At 43.0% G+C, this 23599-nt stretch overlaps 1 protein-coding gene across 6 annotated transcripts in view; it reads right to left on the reverse strand.

Moving 5' to 3' along the window:
* TMEM40 (transmembrane protein 40) overlaps positions 1 to 23599 on the reverse strand; it is a 141064-nt gene that overhangs the window by 102770 nt on the left and 14695 nt on the right. For 4 of the 6 annotated variants that reach the window (XM_086939150.1, XM_086939153.1, XM_086939148.1 and 1 more), the window contains exon 2: positions 165 to 304. The exons of the other annotated variants lie outside the window; for them this stretch is intronic. The gene's annotated coding sequence lies outside the window, so the exon portion shown is untranslated. The remainder of the gene's footprint in view (positions 1 to 164; positions 305 to 23599) is intronic. 6 annotated transcript variants of the gene reach the window in all.

Raw genomic sequence — 23599 nt, forward strand, 5'->3', positions numbered from 1 at the left:
TGTCATAGTCCTCAGCGCCAAGACGCCTTCGGGCAATCGTTGCGCTATATAAATTTAAAAATCAAATCAAATCAATGAAAGCTCAGATCTGGGATATAAGCTTCTCAAAAATGTTAAGATCACAGAAAATTCAATATCTGTATAAAGCACTCCTTTGAATTTACCATGATCATCTGCAGCTCACTGGCGGGCGCCACAATGTTGACCTTTCACAGACGACTCAAGAAAGGTAAAGTTTTTCTTTTTCTTTTACAGGCTTTTTTAAGTCAGTTTGTGTCTTAAACTGATGACTTTGCTGAAATAGCTGGAAAAGAAGGAGGAATACAATTAGGGCTTCAATTACCAGTCCAATTCACTTTGGTTACTGTCAATTTTCCAATAAAGATACAGATAAATAAGACTTTCACTTTCAATGGATGATATCGAAATGTTATTAGACACCAGAGAATGGTTAGTGTGTCATAATATGCTCATTGGTTTATTATCATATATCGATGCGCACACCACAGTCAGTGGACCCAATAACGCCCAGCTAGTCTCGTAGCTGGCCGTCATTCTTATCCATCACATACACAGCAGGAAGCCTGACACTATATTCTGTTTCAATTTGTTTGTGAGAAGGAGTCAGAATGAACTATGAACTTTATTTGGCCAAGAATTTCACCACCAGATTTAGGACCTGATTAGATAGGTAGTCCATCCGCAGTACTACATGTGCATTAAGATAAAATGCCATTGTAATGAGGCTGACAGGCTATCAGTCACGTTTGTGGCAGAGTAACCCATCTGCCAATTTCAAAATCAGGCCCTGAGAATCTATTTTAGAGGAAACTCCTGCTTGGCACATCTCATCGGGAGGATATATTCACAAGGCATGTGAAACTCTTGTGACCAGCTAGTAAAAGTTGCACTATATTTTATCTGGATTCCACAAGATCTCATAGCTAGTGCTGAAGAAACTCTGTTTGGTTTCATAGAGCAGGAGGTTGGGATGGAGAAAGGTCCCCCACATGGCTCCAGAGAGTGTGCATTCCTGACTTGATGTTTCCGTAATAGTCCGTAGTGCTTTTCAACCCCCAACCAACACACATGATAATCATGTGTACTGAGACCTTTACATGGTATGGAGTGAGAGCAGGGAGGCACCATGTTTGGGGGGATAGGCACATCATGTGTTCAGAAGACTGAGAGTAATGGCATTGATTATAGTTGCAGGACAGGCCTTTTTTCCTGTCGCCTGCTTGGGACAGCACCCTAACACACTCTATAGCATTTTTCTAATAGTCCTTCCTGTCCCTTAAATCAGGTCCTTAGCTCATACACAATGGTGTTGATGTGCTACTTGCATGCACACGACGTATATACAGCATACATGATGCATGTGGCTGTAGCCAGAGATGGATCCAAGTTGCATTAGGCATACTTTGGTGGCATTTAAGCTGGCGGTTTGGAGGCAGGCTCAATGAGCAGATGTATATTGAAAGGCTCCCTCCCCTCCTGAACATCCAGAGATCCTTTTCAGTGGGTCAGACTGAGGAGTGTTGTTGGTGTTAAGGAAGGAGAAAGAGTTCATTGTAGCTAGGGAGTTTCACCTTCCCCTTCTAAGCCCATTGTTGTTCATAAGAGACAACCCCCTCCCCCCAACCCCACGTTAAAAGGTATTTAGTGGGGCAGCCTTACTTGTATTTCTCTTTTTGTTTTGATTAGCTCCAGAAGATACAAAGACTTTTTGCAGCTTGACTACAAAGATGGAACAGAAACTTCCAGTCAGTGTGCCACGATTTCTGACCAGAAGCTTGGAGTCCCACATAAGTTGAAACTGGGGGATTCCTTTGAGCTCCAGGGTTGGGATACTGACTGCCAACTCCAGTTGTCAGGTTTAGGACCAATAACCTGGGGAAGATTTGAATAGCCTGCATGAGGTGCTACCTACATTCTACTTGAGGGAGAGAGCCGACTGCTCGAGTGCAGCATGGACGTACCTTTGCAGGAAGAAGAAGCCGCTCAGAAAAAATCAGATGCTCTGAGGAGCTCAGGCATGTTGAAGTAAAGTCACTACTGGACACAGGGTGAAATTCCCACCAGATACAGGACGAGAGAGGTCTAAAGATCTAGGCACATCTCCCCAGTAGAGGTGGCATTGACACCTTTGACTAAAGTAGTCCTGGAGTTCGACAGGACATGAATTGCATTCCATGATCTGCTGCCAAGAAGTGCCAAAGCCAAAGGACAACTCTGACAGCCAGATGCAGTCGAACTCATAAAAAACTTTAAGTGCCAAGGGAAGACTACGGTCATCAGAGGAGTTTCACCACTGCGACTAAAGGTGGCCACCAGCTTGTTCGGGAGGGGAAAGTTTTGAATGGGGCCTGAGGAGGACCCAACCAGCAAAATCTTTGTTACTGCGAGCTTTGAGAATCCCAGTGCACCTTTAAATGACTGCTGCTTGGATCTGGTGAAGGACCTTCATAAATTCTGAAACCATAACAGCAAATGTACAGTGACATTGTTCCTTGAAAAGAGGGAAGAGTACATATTTGAGGTGTGAAAGTACTATTAGAAGAAATCTCTTCTCCTGCACACCCATCAAATGTTGCGCATTTTGGGTGCTTTCCACGTTGTTTCTCTATACTTGCTCAGCTAGTTCTGGAACTAATAGACTCTGTGAAAAATGGGTGTAAAACACATTGGGAAGGTTTGCAATTATCGACAAATGTATACTTTTGTGGGAATAATTTTCCTTCATAAAGGCCATTGTCTGCCCCTTCTCTGAGAACATAGCTCTTCTCATGTAAATGTAATCTGGCAGTGTTAAATGTATCCACTCATCCTGACCTCGGACTCAAGATTTGCAATTCACATCTATAAATAGCATTTTTATGCACCTACGTTCAGTTTACACATGCTAAATTTTGGTAAATAAGCTTCGCTTATTTCCCACACTTTTTTCTAGCATAAATAATAGTTATTTACAATAAACTAAACACCCAATGGCTCTCATTGTGCCTCTCCTACAGATAACAATTCATCGAATACAAAACATTTACCAGTCACCAGCATTAGCCCTCAATGCTCCAACCTCCCCAGATATTTCAAATCTTTACAGGGCGCCCCCTCCTAGTTCTCATCACCAATGGCAGAGTCAATACAGAATGTATCCCCCATGCCAACCCTAGAAAACTAACTCAGTTCCAAGGTTGTCTCAACAACATTCAAAAGGACAGAATTACTCTCAACAGAGCCATAGCACAAAGTCTGTTGGTCTCATAGATTGCTCTGACTCACAAATCTCAAAGAAGACACTTCCATCTTGGTACTCACTCTTGTTCATGTGCAAGGTCAAACAACCCCTCTCTTTTGAGTAGATATTGGAATCATAGTGCAAGCCCTAGCCTCATAGCAGGGCAGATGGAAGGAATCTGAAATATTTCATCGATCTGTGTGCAAATTCTACATTTCTTCGGAAATTTTAGCATCCACAACCATGCTGCAATTATACTTATGAACCAGCGGTGGGTTAAAAAGAAAATCCAATAACTTGCAGAGCTTACCAAGCCTGCTAACTCCATCAATTAAAGATGCCAGCCGTAGCCCTTTCAGGTAAGAGCAGTGGGGCCAGGTGGGGATAGGGGGGTATTTCGATGGACAATGACGAGGGAAAATTCATTATTTCTTTCATTTTCCCTTGTCATCATCTGTCGAAATTCCCCCCACCGGGCCCTTCTGCCCCACCGCTCTTACCTGCACGGGCCGCGGCTACTGTAGCCCTGAAATATCTGGAAATACTTTTTTGAGTGGAAGCTATAACGATTTTGATTATAAAAATAATCTGCATCCTTACCAGTAGCTTGTGAATTATTTTAGCTTACCCTCCTTTGTCAACAAAGATACAGAACGTTTACTCTCCACCACATATGAAGGCCAATAAGCACCCTTGGCTGATGAATGGGCAACACAAGCAGGATTCCATCTGAACATCATAGATCTTCTGTTGTTATTTGTTGTAGAAGCTGAGTGTCATGCTTTCCTCCATTTTGGCTCATCATCAACACCCTCACACATGCCCCACCTCCGAATCACTGGTCTAGCTTTTTGCTCATCCGAGAGGCATACAGAGACTTTTTCAGGGATGTGTTTGACCACATGTACTGGTATATGTATGTCGCTGATTAAATATGACGAAAACTTGAGTTGCAAATATGAGTGCTAGAAACCACAAGCTAGCCGGAGTCTTGATGTTGCTACAACTTACGTTCCTTGTAAGATTTATTATGTGCAATATCAAAGTAAGGTAAGTTAGGTCATACATTGGCTTGTACAACAAGCAGAGACATGGTTACTACTCATATCAAGGATTGCTATATGTCAGAGAGCTTAATGTGTCAGAATGAGGTTAACAGAATACTCAGAAGGATTTATTAATAGTGTGGACGAATTCAGTATGAGATAGACAATATGGGGGACTTATTGAAGCAAATGGCGTATATATGTGAAGGAGAAAACAATGAGCAGGATATGCAATTGTCAAATGAAGAGAGCTTCTGTGCTTGATGTTTTGAGAATAGACTTTTTCAGGAACACACCTTGATGCTACAAACATTGAGTAAAGCATCTCTCATATTACCCCGAAATCATGGAAAGAGTCCAATCAAGTATCTGTCAAACAGACCATATTTCTCTGGGCGCGAGACAGCAGTATTATGGAGAAAATACTGTGCCAAGCATGCTGGATACCAATGGTGGTTCAAAAATGGCTTCTATTGAGCTAGGAACAATGCAATGATGAGCCCTAGGTAACTAGACCTGTCAATGATGAGGGATCTGAAAGGATGACCACTGCTCACCAGCTGCAGAAGGTAGCCTTGTCCAGACAATAACAGGGTATATGGGCTTGGTGACAAAGGTTTCCTACTACCCAAGGATGATGTGCTACATTTACTACATGGCTACCTTGTACTGGGCCCATTCTTAACAAGAACAACGCACTCACTGAACAGAATAATTAAAACTGAGGTCATGTAGAATCACACAATTTTCTAATTTGATGAAAGTAAAGCAAATGGTTACCTCCTAAGGGAAAACAGATACCAATGGACAAAACAATACTTCAATTCAGGAATAAACTGTGATGAGGTAGGGTGAATAAACCTCGAAACAGAACATTTCATTTATGGACTTTCTGAATTAGTAGCCATTTTAATTGTCATTGACCAATGCTAGTTTTAGAAGCGTATGCCAAATAAAGCCACGGGCTAGCAAATTTATGAAGGGATCAATCAACAAAATGTTTGTCTAATCCTGGGCACTGTTCACACCCTCTGTTTGCAGTTTAATTTCTAAGCTGTTGGCGCTGAATAAAGCCACCGGATTTAGTGCTGGATTAAGGATAATGTGTGGAAACAAAGGATTATTGAGCTGACCTCAGGGCAGAGGCTACTCATTGAAAGGCGCTCTTAGACAAGCCTAGCGCTGCTGGAGACAAGCCTATTCTCCAGATAAAAAGGATTGCTGTGTAAAACTTCTCAAAGAGTATAAAAATGCCATCCTTCAGACTAAGGCGGAATATTTCTCCACTAAAATTGTAAACTCAGCTAACAAGTCCAATGGGATCTTTTCCATAGTCAATGAACTCGTGAAGCCGCGCCAAGTTATGCCCAAACCCGTCCCCTCACAATCATTATGCGACTCTCTAAACCGCTATTTTATTGAGAAAATTGCTTCCATCAAGGCTAGCATCTCCCCTCCAATACCCTTCTCGGCCCCTTTAGCCCCCATCTTCACTTGAACAAATCCCTCTCATTTCAAAGGAAAACTTGATGATCCTTCTTGGGAAAGTTGGGCCTGGCTCCCCCACAGACTGTTGCCCCCTCACATTCTACGGGAAGCCTTCCTGAAACACCCAGCCCTGCCTCTCGCACTTCTTAAAAACTCACTTAAACTTGGCATTGTCCCCAACTCTTTCAAAAGCGCTGAAATTGTCCGGATACTGAAAAAGCCCAACTCTGATCCCCTGGTTCTCAGTAACTACCGCCCTATTTCACTGCTGCCCTACCTAGGGAAAATCCTGGAAGCCCATGTCATGAATTGTCTTAGTCCTTTCATCAAACTTTCCCATTTTCTGGACCCGCACCAGGCAGGGTACCGACCAGCCCACTCAAAAGAATCAGTTATCCTTGCTGTAATGGACGAGCTCAGAAGGGGGGCTGACAGCAACCTCACCCAGGCATTGGTATTGCTTGATCTTTCGTCCACCTTGGACACGGTCGATTATACTCTCCTGTTCAACTGTGTCAGCAGCGCCGGGATTCACGGCCTGGCGTTAAATTGGGTTTCTTCCTTCCTTAGTAACCGATCCCAAGCAGTTTGTTTGGCTAATTTTTCATCTAAAAAAACTAATCTGACCTGCGGAGTACCGCAGGGGTACTCCCTGTCACCTCTCCTCTTTCATTTTTATCTATTACCTCTGATCCGTCTACTACGTGAAAGGAGGGTCGACACCTTCAATTATGCCGAATACATACAGTTGGGGTTTGACATCAACCCCTCTCCTTCCTCAGTGTCCAACTTCCAGTCTACTATGTGTTTCATTAGTGATTGGATGAATACCAACCAACTGAAACTCAATCCTGATAAAACCGAGCTCCTTTTGACCAGGGGCCCTCTTAACCCCTGGAGCCCTAACTTCTGGACTCCCCTCCTGGGTATGCCGCCACTCTCAGTCGGCTCGGTCAAAAGTCCAGGAATTGTAATGAGCAGTGACCTGTCCATGCAAGCCCAGATCAGCTCGGTGATATCCACCGGTTTCTTTCATCTGCATAGAATCCGAAAAATCTGCAGATTTTTGACAACTGATGCTCTGACTCTGGTTGTGCTGGCCTTGGTAACATCACGTCTCGACGATGCTAACTCGCTATATGTTGGTATACCAGCTTACCAACTACATAGTCCGCAGCTGGTGCAAACCCACGCTGCCAGACTAATTGCTCATCAGCCCAGCAGACAACACGTTAAACCTCTGCTGATGCGCCTACATTGGCTCCCAGTGGTCACACGTTGTGCCTTCAAACTCCGCTGTACCATCTTCAAAGCCCTTGTTTCTTCGTTGATCAAACACTACATCCCTTCCCGCAATTTGCGCTCCTCCAACCTCAATCTATTGTCTTCTCCCACTTTCAAACGCGAAAAATACGGAGGGCTCAGATTTGCGTTCCTGGCCCCTCAATTCTGGAACTCACTCCCACTGGAGGTGAGAACAGGGTCTCCCTATGCCCAGTTCAGAAAACAGCTCAAGACCTGGCTGTTCTCCCAAGCACACCAGTGAGGTGACTGCCCGCTTAACACTCCGTCCTTTCCGCCCTCAACGCCATGAAACCACCTGGTGTCGTGCACTTAAGAAGTCCCTTTAACATAACATAACATTGCACCTTTTTAATGAAGCAGGTTACGAGTCATCAACAACCAAATTAGTCAATTTTCAATAGAGGGAGCAAGCTATTAATTTCTAAGTACATCCTTCTAGCTTATCCTTGTATGTTAATGCTAATTCTTGGGAGTTGTGAAGGAAAATGTGGTAAGTAACGAGGACTGCCTAGAAGGAGACAAAGATTATATTTGAAGTGAATTCCCAAAACGAGAATGAACGAAAATATGAATGTTTTGTCATTGACAAACAATCAAATGAATATTGTAGACTACTGAGGCACTAAATCCCCTGCATTTCAATAACAACACAAGCAAGTGCATTGCCCAACTGCACTGCTTCAGCCTAATTTGTGGCAGAGACAATAAACTGCAAATGCAGAAATTTACAAATACTGTAGAGCCAAAGTTTTGTTAGGCTTGAGTGGTCTGGTGCCTTTATAAAGGAATATTAATACCTACTTAGTAAGAAAGTGGATGGCTAGTTTGAGCCTTCTATCCTAACAGCAAACCTTTCAGTTAGGTTATAAGAACATTTTTATTTGGAAAGAATCAATCAGCCGCCAACTGAGAGCAGGGTATGTGAATATCACAGAGGCCAGAAGAATGCTAAAGGTTCATCCCTCTGGACTATTTTGCTCATTGTCTGGCCCATGGTTGATTAACTAATGCTAATGAAGTGTATAAACAATTTAAAACCTCATTAACCTCATAGGAGCGTCGAACGTTCAGTGCCCAGTGCTGAACGTTCGAAGAACGAATGCTGGCCCGTCGGCCAACCGTCGTACGCAGCACTGGCAAGGTAGTGCTCACGACGACCGTTGGCCGACGGCAGCACTTAAGGGGTTAAGGAATATCACACAATATTGTAAAACCTGTGGAGGTGTAAAACAGCAAAAATTGGAAGCAACTGGTGAGCGACATATGTACAATCAAAATATCTGCTTGGTTTATCTAAAAATGTTGGCACCATATCGAGTAATAGTTCTGCATTTGTCTTTTTAAACAGCCCATATTTGAACCTTGCTGTAGGAAATGGCCATCTTTTTGCCTTGATGCCACCCAGATTTTTGTCTTAACTGTTTTTGCTGGTTGCTAACCAGTGGTGAAGTGCCTGAGCTTCTCCTTTCACAATGAAATTAATATACTCATAATTGGCATATTTAACTTAACTATAAGTCCCTAGTATATGGTACTGTAAATTAAATGTCACCAGTGGACCGCAGGACCTTTTGAGCCATCTACTACAGTGACAGTGTAAAACATATTTTCAGGCCTACTAGTGTAGCCTGACTGCGACAGTGTAAAATCTGCAAGTCACCTCTATGTAGGCAATGTTGCCCACAAGGCAGGGTGCTTTGCACTTTAAAGTAGAACATGTAGAAATCTGAATGCTTTTTATGATTTTGTGAAAATCTGTTCAGGCATTTGAGAAATGTGCATTTGAAGAATTGAATGGGCTGGTCATGAAGGAGTTACAAATATATGTATATTATCAATGATGTCATTTAGCGTGTCATGAGTGATGTAACAAGTAAGGTCATAAGCAGTGCATGGTGGAGGCACAAGTGATAGTTAGCTCAGTAAACTATAACTGATACATTTTAGAGGTGGTTTTTACCTTATTTCAAAACGTAAAAATAATGCCACTACTATTAGTCTTCTCTTCACCCACACTAAGCCTACCAATGACACAAGAGCAGAAATATGTTGACATCATGACATTTTCCCCCAGTAAATATGCACGACGTGTCATCACCAGTGACTCAGAAGTGGCCGGGTGGACAGGCACAATAGAAATAGATGTGAGTTGAGTGTGAATTGGGCCCATAGCACAAATGTAGTGCCCTATAGTTAGGGTGACCAGGCATCTCGGATTTGCCAGGATGGTCCCCGTTTTTTACCAGCTGTCCCGGCAGATTTCGAGAAATTTAGCTCATGTCCCGGTTTTTGGAGAGGGTCGACTAAAAACGCGGTGAGGTGTTTTTTATGTTTTACAAAGCGGGGGTAGTTAGCAGTTGTTCCAAGAAACCAATTTAATTCACAGGCAAGCTACTGGGATTAAAAATAGCATCTTATGTATGTTTTTACTGTCTGATTTTGTAATTCTCTGCTGAGGAGCGCTGTCATTCTGTGGCTCGCTTGACGTAAAATTATAGACCTTCTTCTATTTTTGTGAAATGTCCCGGTTTTTTGCTTTAAAAATCTGGTCACCCTACCTATAGTGCAGTGACAGAACATGACAAGCCAGATGGTACTGGGCCATTCCAACACCTGGCTCCCAGAAGAAGAGGGACCCACTGTCATTCCTGTTGCAGCCCATCTCTGTTGTATTTTTTCAATAAAAACAGTTCAATCATAAAACCTCATCTGGTTGCAGATAGCCGTTGTCTTAATAGATCAGTATTTTGAGTACTCTGACTTACTGTTTTTTTAATATGCAGAGATACTTAATAAGGGTAACTAGACTTAGCTGAACATTTTAAGTTGCCTGTGGAAAATACCTACTTTGAAATAGTTATATAGTTCAGTTGGTTATTGCATAAGTTGCAAGAGAGCTATGGATTTCTGTCACACTCCACTTACCCTTAGAATATCCCAGAAAGATGGTAAGTAAGCTTTGCATTCAGTCACTAATTATCATATTTTGAGGCTGGAGGTTTCTGCTCCTCCTTAATCTGGTTTCTAAGAATTTAAAACATACACCCAGATCTCTGCTTAGTCTCAAACTCGGAGTCAGGCGGAGAGACATTACTGCAAAGTATTTTGGTCCACCTGATTCAGACTGTTTTTTCTGGGTGTGGTAGAACACAACTTTTCTAGATAGTAATTCCTTTCAGAAAAATCACATGATGCCGCCAAGCCTCATACCCCTTTGTTTGACAGAGGAGGATACAGTGCTTCATCTATCAGAAGAAAATGCTGCCTTCCCTTCCCTACTCCTCCTCCCACCCTCCCACAAACCCCACCTTTCCCTGCATACATTACCACCTGCTCAAAGCGGGTTGTAAATATCTGGATTAAAGGCTCTTTGAATTGAGAATTATGTGTGTGTTTTGTTGGTCAGGAAAATTGGTCCCATGTGGTAGTTCACACTTCAATTGGGTTGTGCTCAGAACTGCATAGTACTGGTGGTGATTTACTGTATAGTAATAATAAAATTGCATGAGAGTTTACCATTACCCCAGTACTGTGCAACTGTTAATCAGGAGCGTAAAGGGACTCTGATCTAAAGAAAAGATGGAACAACACAAGGAGTCACACTGTTTGCAACATAACACAGGCACCCTTGCATACAGCTACACCTATAAAAACAAGCATTAGAAATGCAATAGGTCTCGCAGCATTAGAGTTAGTGCTTTTAGAATTGTTTATGGGTTTTTTTGTAAATCTTTAGCATTTTTGTTTCCTGTAGCCAATGCTAAAGAATTAAAAAAAAAAAAAGCCATAAACATTTCTAAAAGCTCTAACTCAAATGCTCCGAGACCTATTGCATTGGAAATGCAATAGGTCTCGCAGTAGGAAAGTTTGAGCTATAGGTGTTATTTATTTTTTTGTTTTTTATTTATGTGTTGTTTTTTCTAAATAGCTAAATTAATAGCTTTCTTCTTTACAAAGCCAATAGTTATAATTTTTGTAAATGTGACACCTCTAGCATTTGTAAAGCAACATGTTTTGTATTAACGGGACTTATATGTGACTTATATGTATTGATATTAAAAAAATCAATGGCTTTAAAAAACAATTAATAATTAATACGTAAATAAAATGGATTTTATTGAGTGAGGGTGAGTGAGGGTGAGGGTGAGTGAGGGTGAGGGTGAGTGAGTGAGGGTGAGTGAGGGTGAGGGTGAGTGAGGGTGAGGGTGAGTGAGGGTGAGTGAGTGAGTGATGGTGAGTGAGTGAGGGTGAGTGAGTGAGGGTGAGTGAGTGAGGGTGAGTGAGTGAGGGTGAGTGAGTGAGGGTGAGTGAGTGAGGGTGAGTGAGGGTGAGGGTGAGTGAGGGTGAGGGTGAGTGAGGGTGAGTGAGGGTGAGGGTGAGTGAGGGTGAGTGAGTGAGGGTGAGTGAGGGTGAGTGAGTGAGGGTGAGTGAGTGAGTGAGGGTGAGTGAGTGAGGGTGAGTGAGTGAGGGTGAGTGAGTGAGTGAGTGAGGGTGAGTGAGGGTGAGGGGGTGAGGGGGTGAGGGGTTGAGGGTGAGTGAGGGTGAGGGGTTGAGGGTCTTTTAGATGCACTGCAAAGTTTTTTTTATACAGCCTCTAAAAAATGTAATGGTATGTAAAAAAAAAAGCTTTAAAGGATAATGTTTATAAATGATCAAACCACCATGCATATCCATTTCACGCAGAATGCTTATAAACGCGCGAGTGTGTAAATATACAGCTATAAAGAGATGTAAAAAGCACATTTTGCCGCTTTAACTTTTGTATTTCCAAGGTTGAATGAAATGCAACGAGGGCGCATTAAATATATGAAGTCTGGTAGGAACGTGCTACATTCTTCCATGTGGCTCGACATTTGCAAAGTTTTAAGTGGGTGAGCTACTCTTTAAGAGCTGTGGTAAAAGTTTACCAAAAGATTGTATCGCTCGTGTGACCACCTTGGATACTTTGTGTTTGCCTGACCGAATACAGTATAATTCGACGTGGCATTACAAAAGTGCACGGTAATAAAGTTTTTTTTTTTTTAACTCTTGAGATAAGTGTCTCGTTCACGAACCATCACGTGTTAACATTACAAATACCAATACAGTTAATTAAAGAAAGGCAGTTACAGATGGACCCTCCAACCATCCAATGCGTGCTGTGCAGCAGCTTCCACAGGACGTAAGCCCAGAAGGTCCAGGATGGTGGTCGAGATGTCGCATAAGTAAAAACATTGAAGCCACGCCCCCAATGACATCAGACGAACATTTACGCCAAAAAAAACAAGACCTCTTAAAATCAACTCTGACACTACTTGGCATTTTGCGCAAGGTTTCCTAAACATCGAGCTGTTGCACCGAGATCATACACTTGAAAATAAAACACTGGAGATGTTCGTCTAAATAAAGGGGGATGGGGATGGGGTTGTGGTGGGTGTGTTGAGGAAAGGGAAAAGGAGAGGTGAGGGAGGGAGGGAAGGAAGGAGGCGATAGGGAGAGGCACAAGGGAAGGAGTGCAGATTATTAAAGAGAAGGGCTGTGGGAAGATAGCGAGCAGAGGGAGGGGCGAGGGGGCCAGGGGAGAAGTTTAGTATCAAAATAAGTCCTTGGAAGCAGAGGCGCCTGCTCGGTGGCCGGTGCTCCAAGACTTCTAGGGACCTCGGGCAAAGTTTGGGCTGCAAAGCAGACGTGCGGATCGAGAGTGGGCTTCGGGACCCCGGTGGCGAGTTGGTGACGTTTCTGATGATGGACACCCTCGATGTATCTCTCCAGCGCTGCGAGGAACTCCGGGGGTAGGCTTCAGCTCCAAGAAGCCCTCTAAAGCGGGGAGAATATATATATGCACATTTATTGCCAGCTAAGAGCAAGAGATGGCCTTGGGCCAGAGCCTATCTAGTTTGAGGGGGGTCCTGGATACACGGAGGCTTTGGGGATGCAATATTGTTGACAGAGGTTACAAAAGCTACGGCCCCGTATCCTGGGAACGCCGCACCCTTCACTCGGTGTACTGTGTGATCTTGGCTACTGGCAAGACAAGACGGAGGGAAGAGAGGGGAGGGGGGAGGAGAAATGCGACACGGCGGGAAGGGGAGGGGGCGGAGCGGGTAAAATAAACAAAAAAAACAAGACGGAGGGAAGAGAGGGGAGGGGGGAGGAGAAATGCGACACGGCGGGAAGGGGAGGGGGCGGAGCGGGTAAAATAAAGAAACAAGACGGAGGGAAGAGAGGGGAGGGGGGAGGAGAAATGCGACACGGCGGGAAGGGGAGGGGGCGGAGCGGGTAAAACAAGACGGACGTGCACGCGCTTTTAAGCTCAATGCGCATGCGCATTGAGCTTAAAAGTCACGGGCACTGCAAGGAATCGCCACGATTCCTTGCAGTGGATAAAGAGTGGATAAGCCCCCATAGTCTCGCTTGCTCGATGCGCATGCGCATCGACAGGCGAGACCTAAAAAGTGCATACTGACATATAAAGCAGGAGGGCACCTATCTTCCTACTCTCTGTACCTCCAAGCCTCTTCACCGATGGCACTGCACATATTCCCCTGAAGGTGGTGCTGTTCCAACTCGGGTACGGGAACTGAACATGCAAGAGGCAAACCCCCATTAGGCTGCAATGTACCCTGACTGCGCTCCATTTTCTCCAATGATAGGTGCTTTACTCAACTAGTAAGGCTGCTCACTCTGGCTCCATGCAAGACAACATGATTACATTTTGTTGGCTGCCTATCCCGAATTGCATGTATGAGTATAATTATGCGTCATTCAATTTAGACACCTTTGAAATATATTTTTACCATGCTGGTAAATTATCTCAGAAATCTTGCATGAAAAACAATTTGCATAACTGAATAAATAGTGCCCCTTTTTCATTGACTTAACCCATTTCAGACTGCAAATGTGTCTGTAACGTATATGCAAATTTTTGGAAAGTGTTCATTTAAATGTATTCTCATTGTATAATTCTCATATGGCATAGACTCTGCACAACACATTTATTTACTTCAAGGAGATCCCATTACTGGTTGTAGCCACAGAAATATGTGTATACTCAAGGGTACCCAGTCCATGCCTCTGCACGAGCAGCCATGTGTGATCCATTTCAGAATGCATGAAAGAGAACACCTTTTACAGTTCAGGGGCATTGTCTTGTAACGCGCCCTCGAAATAAACGTGCAGGTATCCCTCCGAGAAAAGGATGGATGAAAATAAATTTACAGCAGAACTACACCACATGACACTGCATGTATGAATCCCATCTAAACCGACAGGCTTGAAAATACCTATACATTTTAGAAAACATTTCAGGATCCATACGAGAAAATAGCTGGGCCACAGTTCGCCTTCGCCTATGAACAGGCTCTCTTCTCACACAAGCATCTGGCAGAAGAACTTCAATGGTTCAGGCATTCAGTTAATAAAGATCACTGGAATATAAGATCTAGGCTTATGTCTCTCCTCTTATCAAAGGGCCCACACAATGTTTCTCTGTCTGTCGCTCAGGAACGTGGCAGGAAGTAGGGTCTCGGCCTGAGTGTGTGGGACCCCACTCTAGACTAGGTGCCTGCCTCACCTACGGGCCTGTCCATTAAATCACCAAACATCAGCCTGCAGCAGCCATAGAAAACAGAGGGTGATGGGCTGCCTGTCAGTCACACATTTCACAGCAGAACACGAAATAAAACAACATGAACAAACCGGAGGCCATTCATTTTCTCGTGCCACATGGGAAGATAGGCAAATGTGGGCAACTTTTTTAGCTATCTGATTCGTTAGAGGGTACCCCTTCTATTTTGTATTTCAATTCTTTATTAACTTTTTTAAAGTAAGCAAACAATGATCAAAAATGCACAGAAACACAAAACGCCAAAAATACAATACGAAATAGAAGCAGGAATAGTACGAAAAAGACATCAGCATAAAAAAGTACTCGTACTGCATTAACGTACAAAGATGATACGTTGATACATAAAAATGTAAATGTATTATTACAAAAAAATTAAGTGGTAGGCAAATATTATAGGTCAGTGCCTGGGCCTGTTTTCCATCCTTGTCCGACCCTGAAAGGATAACAGCATAAAGGTGTGAGCCTAGAAGACCAGATCTGAAGACTACACGCACATTTGAGCTGTTTCCAGAAAGGGGCGCCAGACTTGTTCATAAATTTCTGCTTGAAGAGTTCATAACATTCTCTCCAAACACTCAGTTATTAATGTTGATTTAGGAGCCACTAAGTAAACGTACCTCCAATAAGGTAAAATGAGATCTCTGGTAGCTACATGTGCAGAAGGAATTGATGAATCCATCACTTAATAATATCAGGGGCATTATTCATAATTTCCAAAAGCCCATGCGCCTGCCCTATTCAACAGAGGCCAATATTCCTAGAGACACCTCTTGTCAAGTCAAGGTAATTAATTTCGCAGACTGAACCTGGTATAATGTTGACACTTCAAACCAATGTGAAACAATGAAAGCTAAAAATAAGGCACTGCCTTCTTTTAGTATATTAGCATGTGCTTACTCATTTCACGTTGCACAACAACAAGGTTGGGTGAGTCATTGTTTGGCAGCAATAGTTAGGCCCTCCCTTCCTTTGCATGAAACATAGACACATAACAATCTTCCACCAGTCACAACCAAACCTGATCTTCTGCTCAGCTCTCTTGAAATCTCTTGGCGTTGTATACAATCGTTATTGATTGGTCGAACTAAAGGGAGGCGACACCGAAGGACGTAATCTGCAAAATTCCCTAGAATGGGGAATAATTATACCTACCGGGAAACACTGGGTGAAAATCCACATATTTCCCCTGATTTGAGAAACTATTCTGCTCTTCACCACATGCTCTGAGCAGGTGGTGGTGTAGATAAGCAGGAGAGCCGGTGAGCAGGATGGGGCTGAAGTGCAGGGCGTCAGGGGGGCTCCTTGTGTGAGGGGGGTATCAACACTTCACAGGGGCCCAGAGCACAGAGACACAGTTTCCGGCACGAATGGAAATTTTCATGGGTTACTCCGCCCGACACAGTACTAAAAAGTACCTTATTTTTAAGTTCAAGAAAAGGTTTATTGAAAAGATTAATATGATCATAAAAACAATACTTTGTATATGCACTTATTTGTAAATACATGAATATGTAATAAAGTATAATAATGATTTATAATATCCATTAACATAGTAAAAGGATGATATAGAAGATGATATGAATATAATCAAAGGTTCACAAAAATCGTAAATAACAGTACATGTCAAAAATACACAATTTTAAAGGGTGTTATTTAACTTTAGAATGGGCATTGAAACCACCAGCATTTCTGTCCGATTAGGGCCACAAAAGGCGTTGTATGGAGATGAAGGAAATGTTGCTCTTTGGCCATCTCTCTCTGCCTTTCATCTATCTCTAAACGGAGCAAATATCAGACGGATGGTAGAAACGCTGAATATTGGCAGATTTTCAGTTATCAAAGGAGTCGTGCATTTGAATCCGTTGTGTGTGTTGATGATAGTGTAAGAAATTCTTTTTATCACAGACCCACTTAAGTATTGAGGGATGCATGGATACAGAAAATGCCTCATTGATTCGAATTTTGGGCAATGTTATCTATACTACTATTATAAAGAGAGAACACACACCTTTGAGCCAGGTAAACTCGGGAACCATAGCGCCAATCCACACACCCCATACATTGTAGAAATTGTCAGTGTGCGCAGAAGGACATAGGCTATAAAAAAAAAAACGTACATTTAAAAATATAACTTTTTTTTAAAAGTAGTGCCCTGAAAGTAGCGCCGGCCGCGCCGCTGCTCTGGCCGTGATGTAGCGCTGGCCGCGACGTGCGTGATGACGACGAGGAGGAGCGGCGGACATGGAGCTGTGGTGAAGTGAGGAGCGCGGGCGCGTCATGGCGAAGAGGAGCAGGTCAAGTAAAGCTTGAAATCAGGGCGGGAGGGAGTCGGGCAGGAGGGGAGCGGGAGGGACTCGGGGCAGGAGGGGAGCGGGTGTGCACAGAGGGACAGGCGGGAGGAGTGGGGGCGGGAGGGAGTCGGGACGGGAGGGGGTCGGGGAGGGAGCGGGTGTACTGCCCCCAGCCCCTTTCTGCCCCAGGCAACGCTGGGGCGGGCTGCTAGTATCAGTATAAACCAGAGAATGGTCTAGTGCAAAAATTACACCAATTAATGAAATGAAGGAGTTAGACCTCTCAGAAATATTCCAGAAGCAAAGGATAGTGTAACTACACACTGTACCATGCACATGTTTTCAACCGGCAATGTGGCATCAGTCATTTGTGAGTGATGCACACTGATGGTCAGCAGAGCATTCTCTTTGTTACCCAAATGCGCCTAAAGCACCAAATCAGTTCAGATTTGATGTGTTTTCCAATTTGGATACAGAGTCCTAAATCGTGAAACTTATTGACACTGTGTTGAGTATGACACATAAAAAAACGTAAGGGTGCTAAAATCACAGACATTGTTGCTCTTTTGAAAAAGAGGTTAGTATTTATGCTTGTATGTGTGTATGTGTGTATGTATGTGGTATTTGCATAGCCAGAAGGCAGTCGAGCGCTGTACAGGGTCAAAGCCAGGCATACAGTCAGGAGTGATAAGCGCTATCTGGCTTCTAGGAGCAGAAGTACTGCACTTTAGTGCAATAGCTTCTTGTGCATAATCTGTGAGGATATCCACTGAACGGAAATCAAACTATGGTGCCTGTAATTGTCTCAGTCAAGCACCTGACACAGTTCATAAATAAGTGGGAGTCTCTCTGCTACAGAAAGACAGGCTTACAAATGTAAGAAGTGACTCGTTAGAATATTTTGAAAATATCTAAAACTACCATGATTTAATTTTTTTACACACTCCCTAGAACATGGCTTGAACAATTGGGTTTTCTTAGTTGACATCTAATTTCTCTGCTCTAATGACAAACAGGCGTAGGTTTGAACTTTCGAGAAGGCATGCAGTGTCATGAAAGCACAAACTCACCAGTCACTGTCCTACACATTCACCAATTGCAGTTCTCTAAAATCAAGGGTATTCCTTAATTGCGTATGCTTAATAATTTAGATGAAATGTTGTAAGTTCTTAAAATATCATCTATCTAACCAACCCGTTCCATCAGAAGAGCCCCTGGTACAAAGCATCCACCATCCAGCACTCATCCACCATCCAGCACTCATCCACCATCCAGTACTCATCCACCAAATAGCACTCACCCACAATCTAACACTCACCCACAATCTGGTATTCACCCACAATCTAGCATTCACCCAAAGTCTAGCACTCATCCACCATCCAGCACTCATCCACCATCTAGCACTCACCCACAATCTAGCATTTACCCACCATCTAGCACTCATCCACCATCCAGCACACATCCACCATCTAGCACTCGCTCAAAGTTTAGCACTCTAGCTAGCAATCTAGCATCGGAAGGGGCAGTGTCCTCTGTCTCTTTCCCCAGCCCCCTGGAAGTTAATAAGAGCAGGCATGGGAGGCTTCAAGAGAGAGAAAGAAAGGAGTAGGAGCAGTAGAGAGAACACAATCAGGGAGAATGAAGAGAGAGAGGAGAGAAGGGTAGAGAAGATGGATGGATGGATGGATGGATGGATGGATAGATGGATGGATGGATGGATGGATGGATGGATGGAAAGAGAGAGACTTTGTGAGGAGATGAAGGGAGCGGACCGATTGGAATATTTTTTGCCAGGGCTTTTTTGGCTCTCCAATCCAGCCCTGATTTAGGTAACAGACCCAAGAAACGTTACCATCAAAAATGCCCCATGAGTAAAAAAAAAAGCAAGATAAGGGGTCTCTCAGAAATACATTTTATAAATGACTTTCAAACAACCTAATTATTAGTTTCTAAATGTACAGGAAGAAGGATGTCAAATTCATAGTGGCGAGATCAGAGTGTCAAAGAGGATACTCGCCCACTATGCACATGTCCCTTCAGCCATTCTGCTTCTGGCAACCCTGTCTAACACATATGTGTCAGCCCTCTGCACACATCAAATCCCCAAGCAAGAAAATAAAGGGGTCTAGAGACCCCGGCCTTCGTAGGAAAGCAACAGTCGCAGGTAAGACAACATCACAGAGACCTGGAGAACAGCTAGCCGGGCACCAGATCTTTACTGTACTAGAGGAGGGCACGGCATTTACAGAGTAGTGGTCTGCAGGGCTTTTGAGAGGAAGGACCCCACTGTGTGCAAGAGGAGGTGCCAATTAACAGGTAGAGAATATGAGGTACAACAACCAGAACTGGCATATTTGATAATAACTCTTCCATAGTAAGACATTCAGGAGCTAAACTACTGATACTTCAGCAATTGTTTTTATGCTGGAACTTTCAAGGGCTCAGGCAACCATACATTCAAGTACCTATTTATCCATTATTTTAGACTTCATCCTTTTGGGATCCATGAAAACCTCAGCTAGAAAGCATATTCCAGGATTGATGTGGAAGAGGACTTTTCTATATATTACAGCAGTGTGCTTCGTGTACGGGGGAAATAATTGTTCCACAGCAACAGAATGCAGGTACTTATCCATTCCCTGTTGACTACTGTCAAGTATCAGTTTGGTTTCCTTGATTGGGTAACTCTGGGATGGACTTGTTCCTTTTGTTTTTAATCCTTTGTCTATACAGGTCCTAGCTCTGACTTCAATGTTCAGCGCCTTCCCCCGAAAACAACTTCAAAATAATAAAATAAGCACAGAATGCAGTGCGCTCTGAAGAGTTCCATTGCATTGTGGTGGAGAGCCAACCCGCATAAAATAAAATATCTCATCGATTGGTCAATCTCTGCTCCAAGGCATAGCTAGCTTGCCACTAGCTCAGAACAGAATGAACCAATACCAAAGTCATCACATAGCCAGTTCAGGATCAAAGCGGAGAGTCCCATGGAAATGAACAAGGGGTGGAAGAATTGAAAACAAGGGGACAGGTCCCTGACAGGGAGAATAAACAGGTCGGAGAAAGGCTGCTTCAGGGAGAAGGCACCATAGAACAAAATTGTGGGCACCAAAATAAAGGAGCATTCATTAACTGCCTAATTACAAAGAACAACAAAAGTTTAGGAAGGCCAGAACGTCAGAGAGGCAGTACAAACTGTGAACCTCATGACCAATAAAAATTCACCGAAAAGGTATGACTAGCAGCTGAACAATATGTTTCCCTAGTATCTTGGACATATCGGCCCGGCATACAAGTGGATGATCTAGCGTTAGAAGCTAAGATTTTTGCCCCCATCCACGTTCATAAAACCGCATACTCGTGAGTCACGTTTCATATGGTAACACATTCTCAGGTCCAAAAAGCAGCAGCCATGTCCTGGGTTGGGCAGGCCAGTAGATGCAATGCTGCTAAACAGCTTTACAGCTGGAGGCAACAGCTCATTGGAATCAATGTTGCAGTTTACAGACCAATTCATACAAAGGGAGGACTTGTCATAGGAAAACACGTCAAAGTTTGCCATAAACATCTCTTGGAGATCAATGATCACTGACACATGCAAAGCAAGCACATGTCATAGACCAGTCACGTGAATCCACCTACACTTCTCATTGTCACCAAAAAACCAAATCCAGCCCGGAGCTTTGTTTCTACAACATTTAATAATGCTAAATATGTATGTATGCATGACTGCATTTTAGAATGTGAAAAGGCATGTATTTTGCTTATCGTTTTAATTAAAAATGTTAATGAAATTAAAAATAGTTTATTATAATTCCTCATCCATCTAACGTACATAATATTATACGATTTATATTATTTTAGGGTTCTTTATTTTTTTTAATGTAATGAATCTAAATTTTATTAAATATTTACCATTTGTAGAGTCAAGAGTCTGTATGTTTCCATATGCTGTTAAAATAATGTAATTAAATATGTCAAATAAAATCAGGTTATGGCCAAAATTGCGTATAGTGTTAACACTAAGAGAAGGATTCCTTTAGGGACAGTGCTAAAGTAAAATTGATGAAGACAAGGCATTTAAATGTCAGTTGTTAAGGAAAGGGAGTAAGCGTAAATGTAGGAGGCAGTGAAGGGACAAAGTAAAGAGTATTTTAATGTTATGGGCAGACGGTTGAAGTAGTGGCATGATAAAGTGAGGAGGTAGAACTCATTTAGAAGCAATGGTGGTTGAATTAATGACATATATTCAATATGGCATGTAGGATTTTAATTTAGTGTATTGATTTTTAAAGTAAACGTTAATGTTATTAATCAAAATATTTACATATTTTCCTCAAACTAATAATTTGAACGTCATTATTAGGGAATTAGGGGAATAAAAAAGAAGTGCCGATATCAAAGTCATTGAACAGCTGCATTAGAAACTGCGGGCACTCAAATATTTGGGCATTACAGTTCTCAGAATACAGTTTGGAAAATCCTTATACTCCACAACCTCGAAAGAAGTGACATGACAGCAAAGGTAACCATAAGGTTTTCATCTCAATAAGGGAATAATATTATACAACAACTCAAAAGAATGTTTCCGACTAAAGCAGAATTTCCAGCCACCTCAGGAGTCAAGCCCTGGGGGTTGTCAGATGCAGACAATACAATTTGATGTGATGACAAATAATTTCCTGACAAGCAAGTCATTTCAACATTGCAATTATAGTGTACATGATCCATGCTCCTTTAAGTAGATATTGTGTAACCGAAGCTTGGAAGCAATAATCAATTACGGTTAACCCCTTAGCTGCTGAGGTGTTTCCACCTTCGATGCTGAGGCCTTTTTTTTAAGTTTGTGGCACTTCGCAATTGGGCTGTCATAGCTTTCTTCCCACAAAATGTATCCAGGCCAAACCCACAACTTGGAGATTCCAAAGGTACCCAGAGTTTGAGAATTCCCCTGAAGGGATCCGAGAAAATAGCCAAAATATACCAAATGTTTGTTTTTTGTTGGTAAATTGAGATAAATGTGCAGTGCAAGAAAGAAATAAAGACTCGTAATGTCTCTGGTTTGATCCATTGCTGTTGCAGACACAAGGGCCACCACACAAATGCGGTTAGATTTTGATCATGAGAAGTGTGGGAATGCTGGGTGGGAGGAGTTATGTGGATCCCTGCAGATTCTGGAAGTTTCTGTCACAGATATATGATGAAAATGTGTGATTTTAGACCAAGTTGGATGGTTTACAGGGGCACTAGGTATAAGAAAATGTCAAGGGATCCATGCAAGGCACACTACCCAGGACTTTCCATGAGTATCTGATTTTCAAAAACGTCTGGGTTTGGCAGCTTTCCCTGGGAGGCGACTGGGCCAGGGACCAAATACCACAGCTCCCCCAATGCAGATGTCTCCACAATGTGTTTTGGGGGCTTTTGTGTAGTGGGCACTAGGCCAAGCCACACAAGTAGGGTAGCATTTTCACCAGGAGAAGTGTGAGAACACTGGGGGTGGGAATTTTGCGGATCTTTGTTTAAGTCACTGAAATGTGAGGAAAACGCATTATTTTAGGCAAAGTTTTGTTATGCGCTGCATTATGGGCAAAACAACTTTGTGGGGTGCAGGCAAGTCACATCTCCCTGGACTACCCTGGATTTCTAGTTTTCAGAAAATGTCTTGAGTTTACAAGGTTTACCAGAGTGGAAATTGAGCCTGGGCCTGAATAGTGCAGCCATGCAGCATGGAAATTAAGAGGACATTTGGATTTACCCCCACTATGCCTGTCCATAGGTCAAGACTACATCCAAAAGAATCCACATTACCTCTTGCTTGACAAGAAGATGGGGATGGTCTGTGCCCCATAAGGACTGCAAGACTCTTGGGGATTTAGGGTCAGTGGATCGGCCCAATGCAAATGTGGCCAACCCACATGCCATATTTTTTCTTTAAACGTTTTTTGTGACAAACTTCTGTAATTCACAGAACCCTGTGACAGATACCTGGGATCCTCCAAGGATTGTTCCAATTGATAGCATTTTTTTGGGAGCTAAACTAAGGCTAAACCTGGGTTCTTCCAAGAGTGATACAAACCAGTGGAGGATATCTGGGCTCTACAGCGAGACAATAAACTTTGGGATCATCCTAGAGCAGTCCGGAGCTGGGAGAGATATCTGGATTCTACATAGAGGCACTAACCTGGGAATCTGGGATCCTCAGAGAGGTACTGGTCCATGGTCTCTCCGATACTCTGAGCGGCACTGGTGTGTGATGGAAAAGGCATTGGTTGTTCATCTACAAAATCGTCACAGAATAGAAGCAGTTTGTGTTGCTGAGACTCTCAGAGAATAGCACAAACACAGAATACCTGAGATCATATGAGTGCTATGCCGTACACAAGATACTCAGGCGAAAAGTAACCTCCAATACATCAGGCCCACAGGGAGCGCAAATCACTTATGATACTCAAGATCTTCAAAAAACAGCACAAATCTGTGACATCTGAGAACCACAGAAAATGGCCTCAGGCTGTGGTAGCCAAAGCGTTTTGAGTGATACTTCTCATGAAAGCAAAACTGTTAGAGGCCGAGGATGGTCAGATAGTGGAATATGATACCAGAGAAAGTGTGGCACACC

Source organism: Lissotriton vulgaris, chromosome 9, assembly GCF_964263255.1.
Source record: "Lissotriton vulgaris chromosome 9, aLisVul1.2, whole genome shotgun sequence".
NCBI classification, from domain to species: Eukaryota; Metazoa; Chordata; class Amphibia; order Caudata; family Salamandridae; genus Lissotriton; species Lissotriton vulgaris.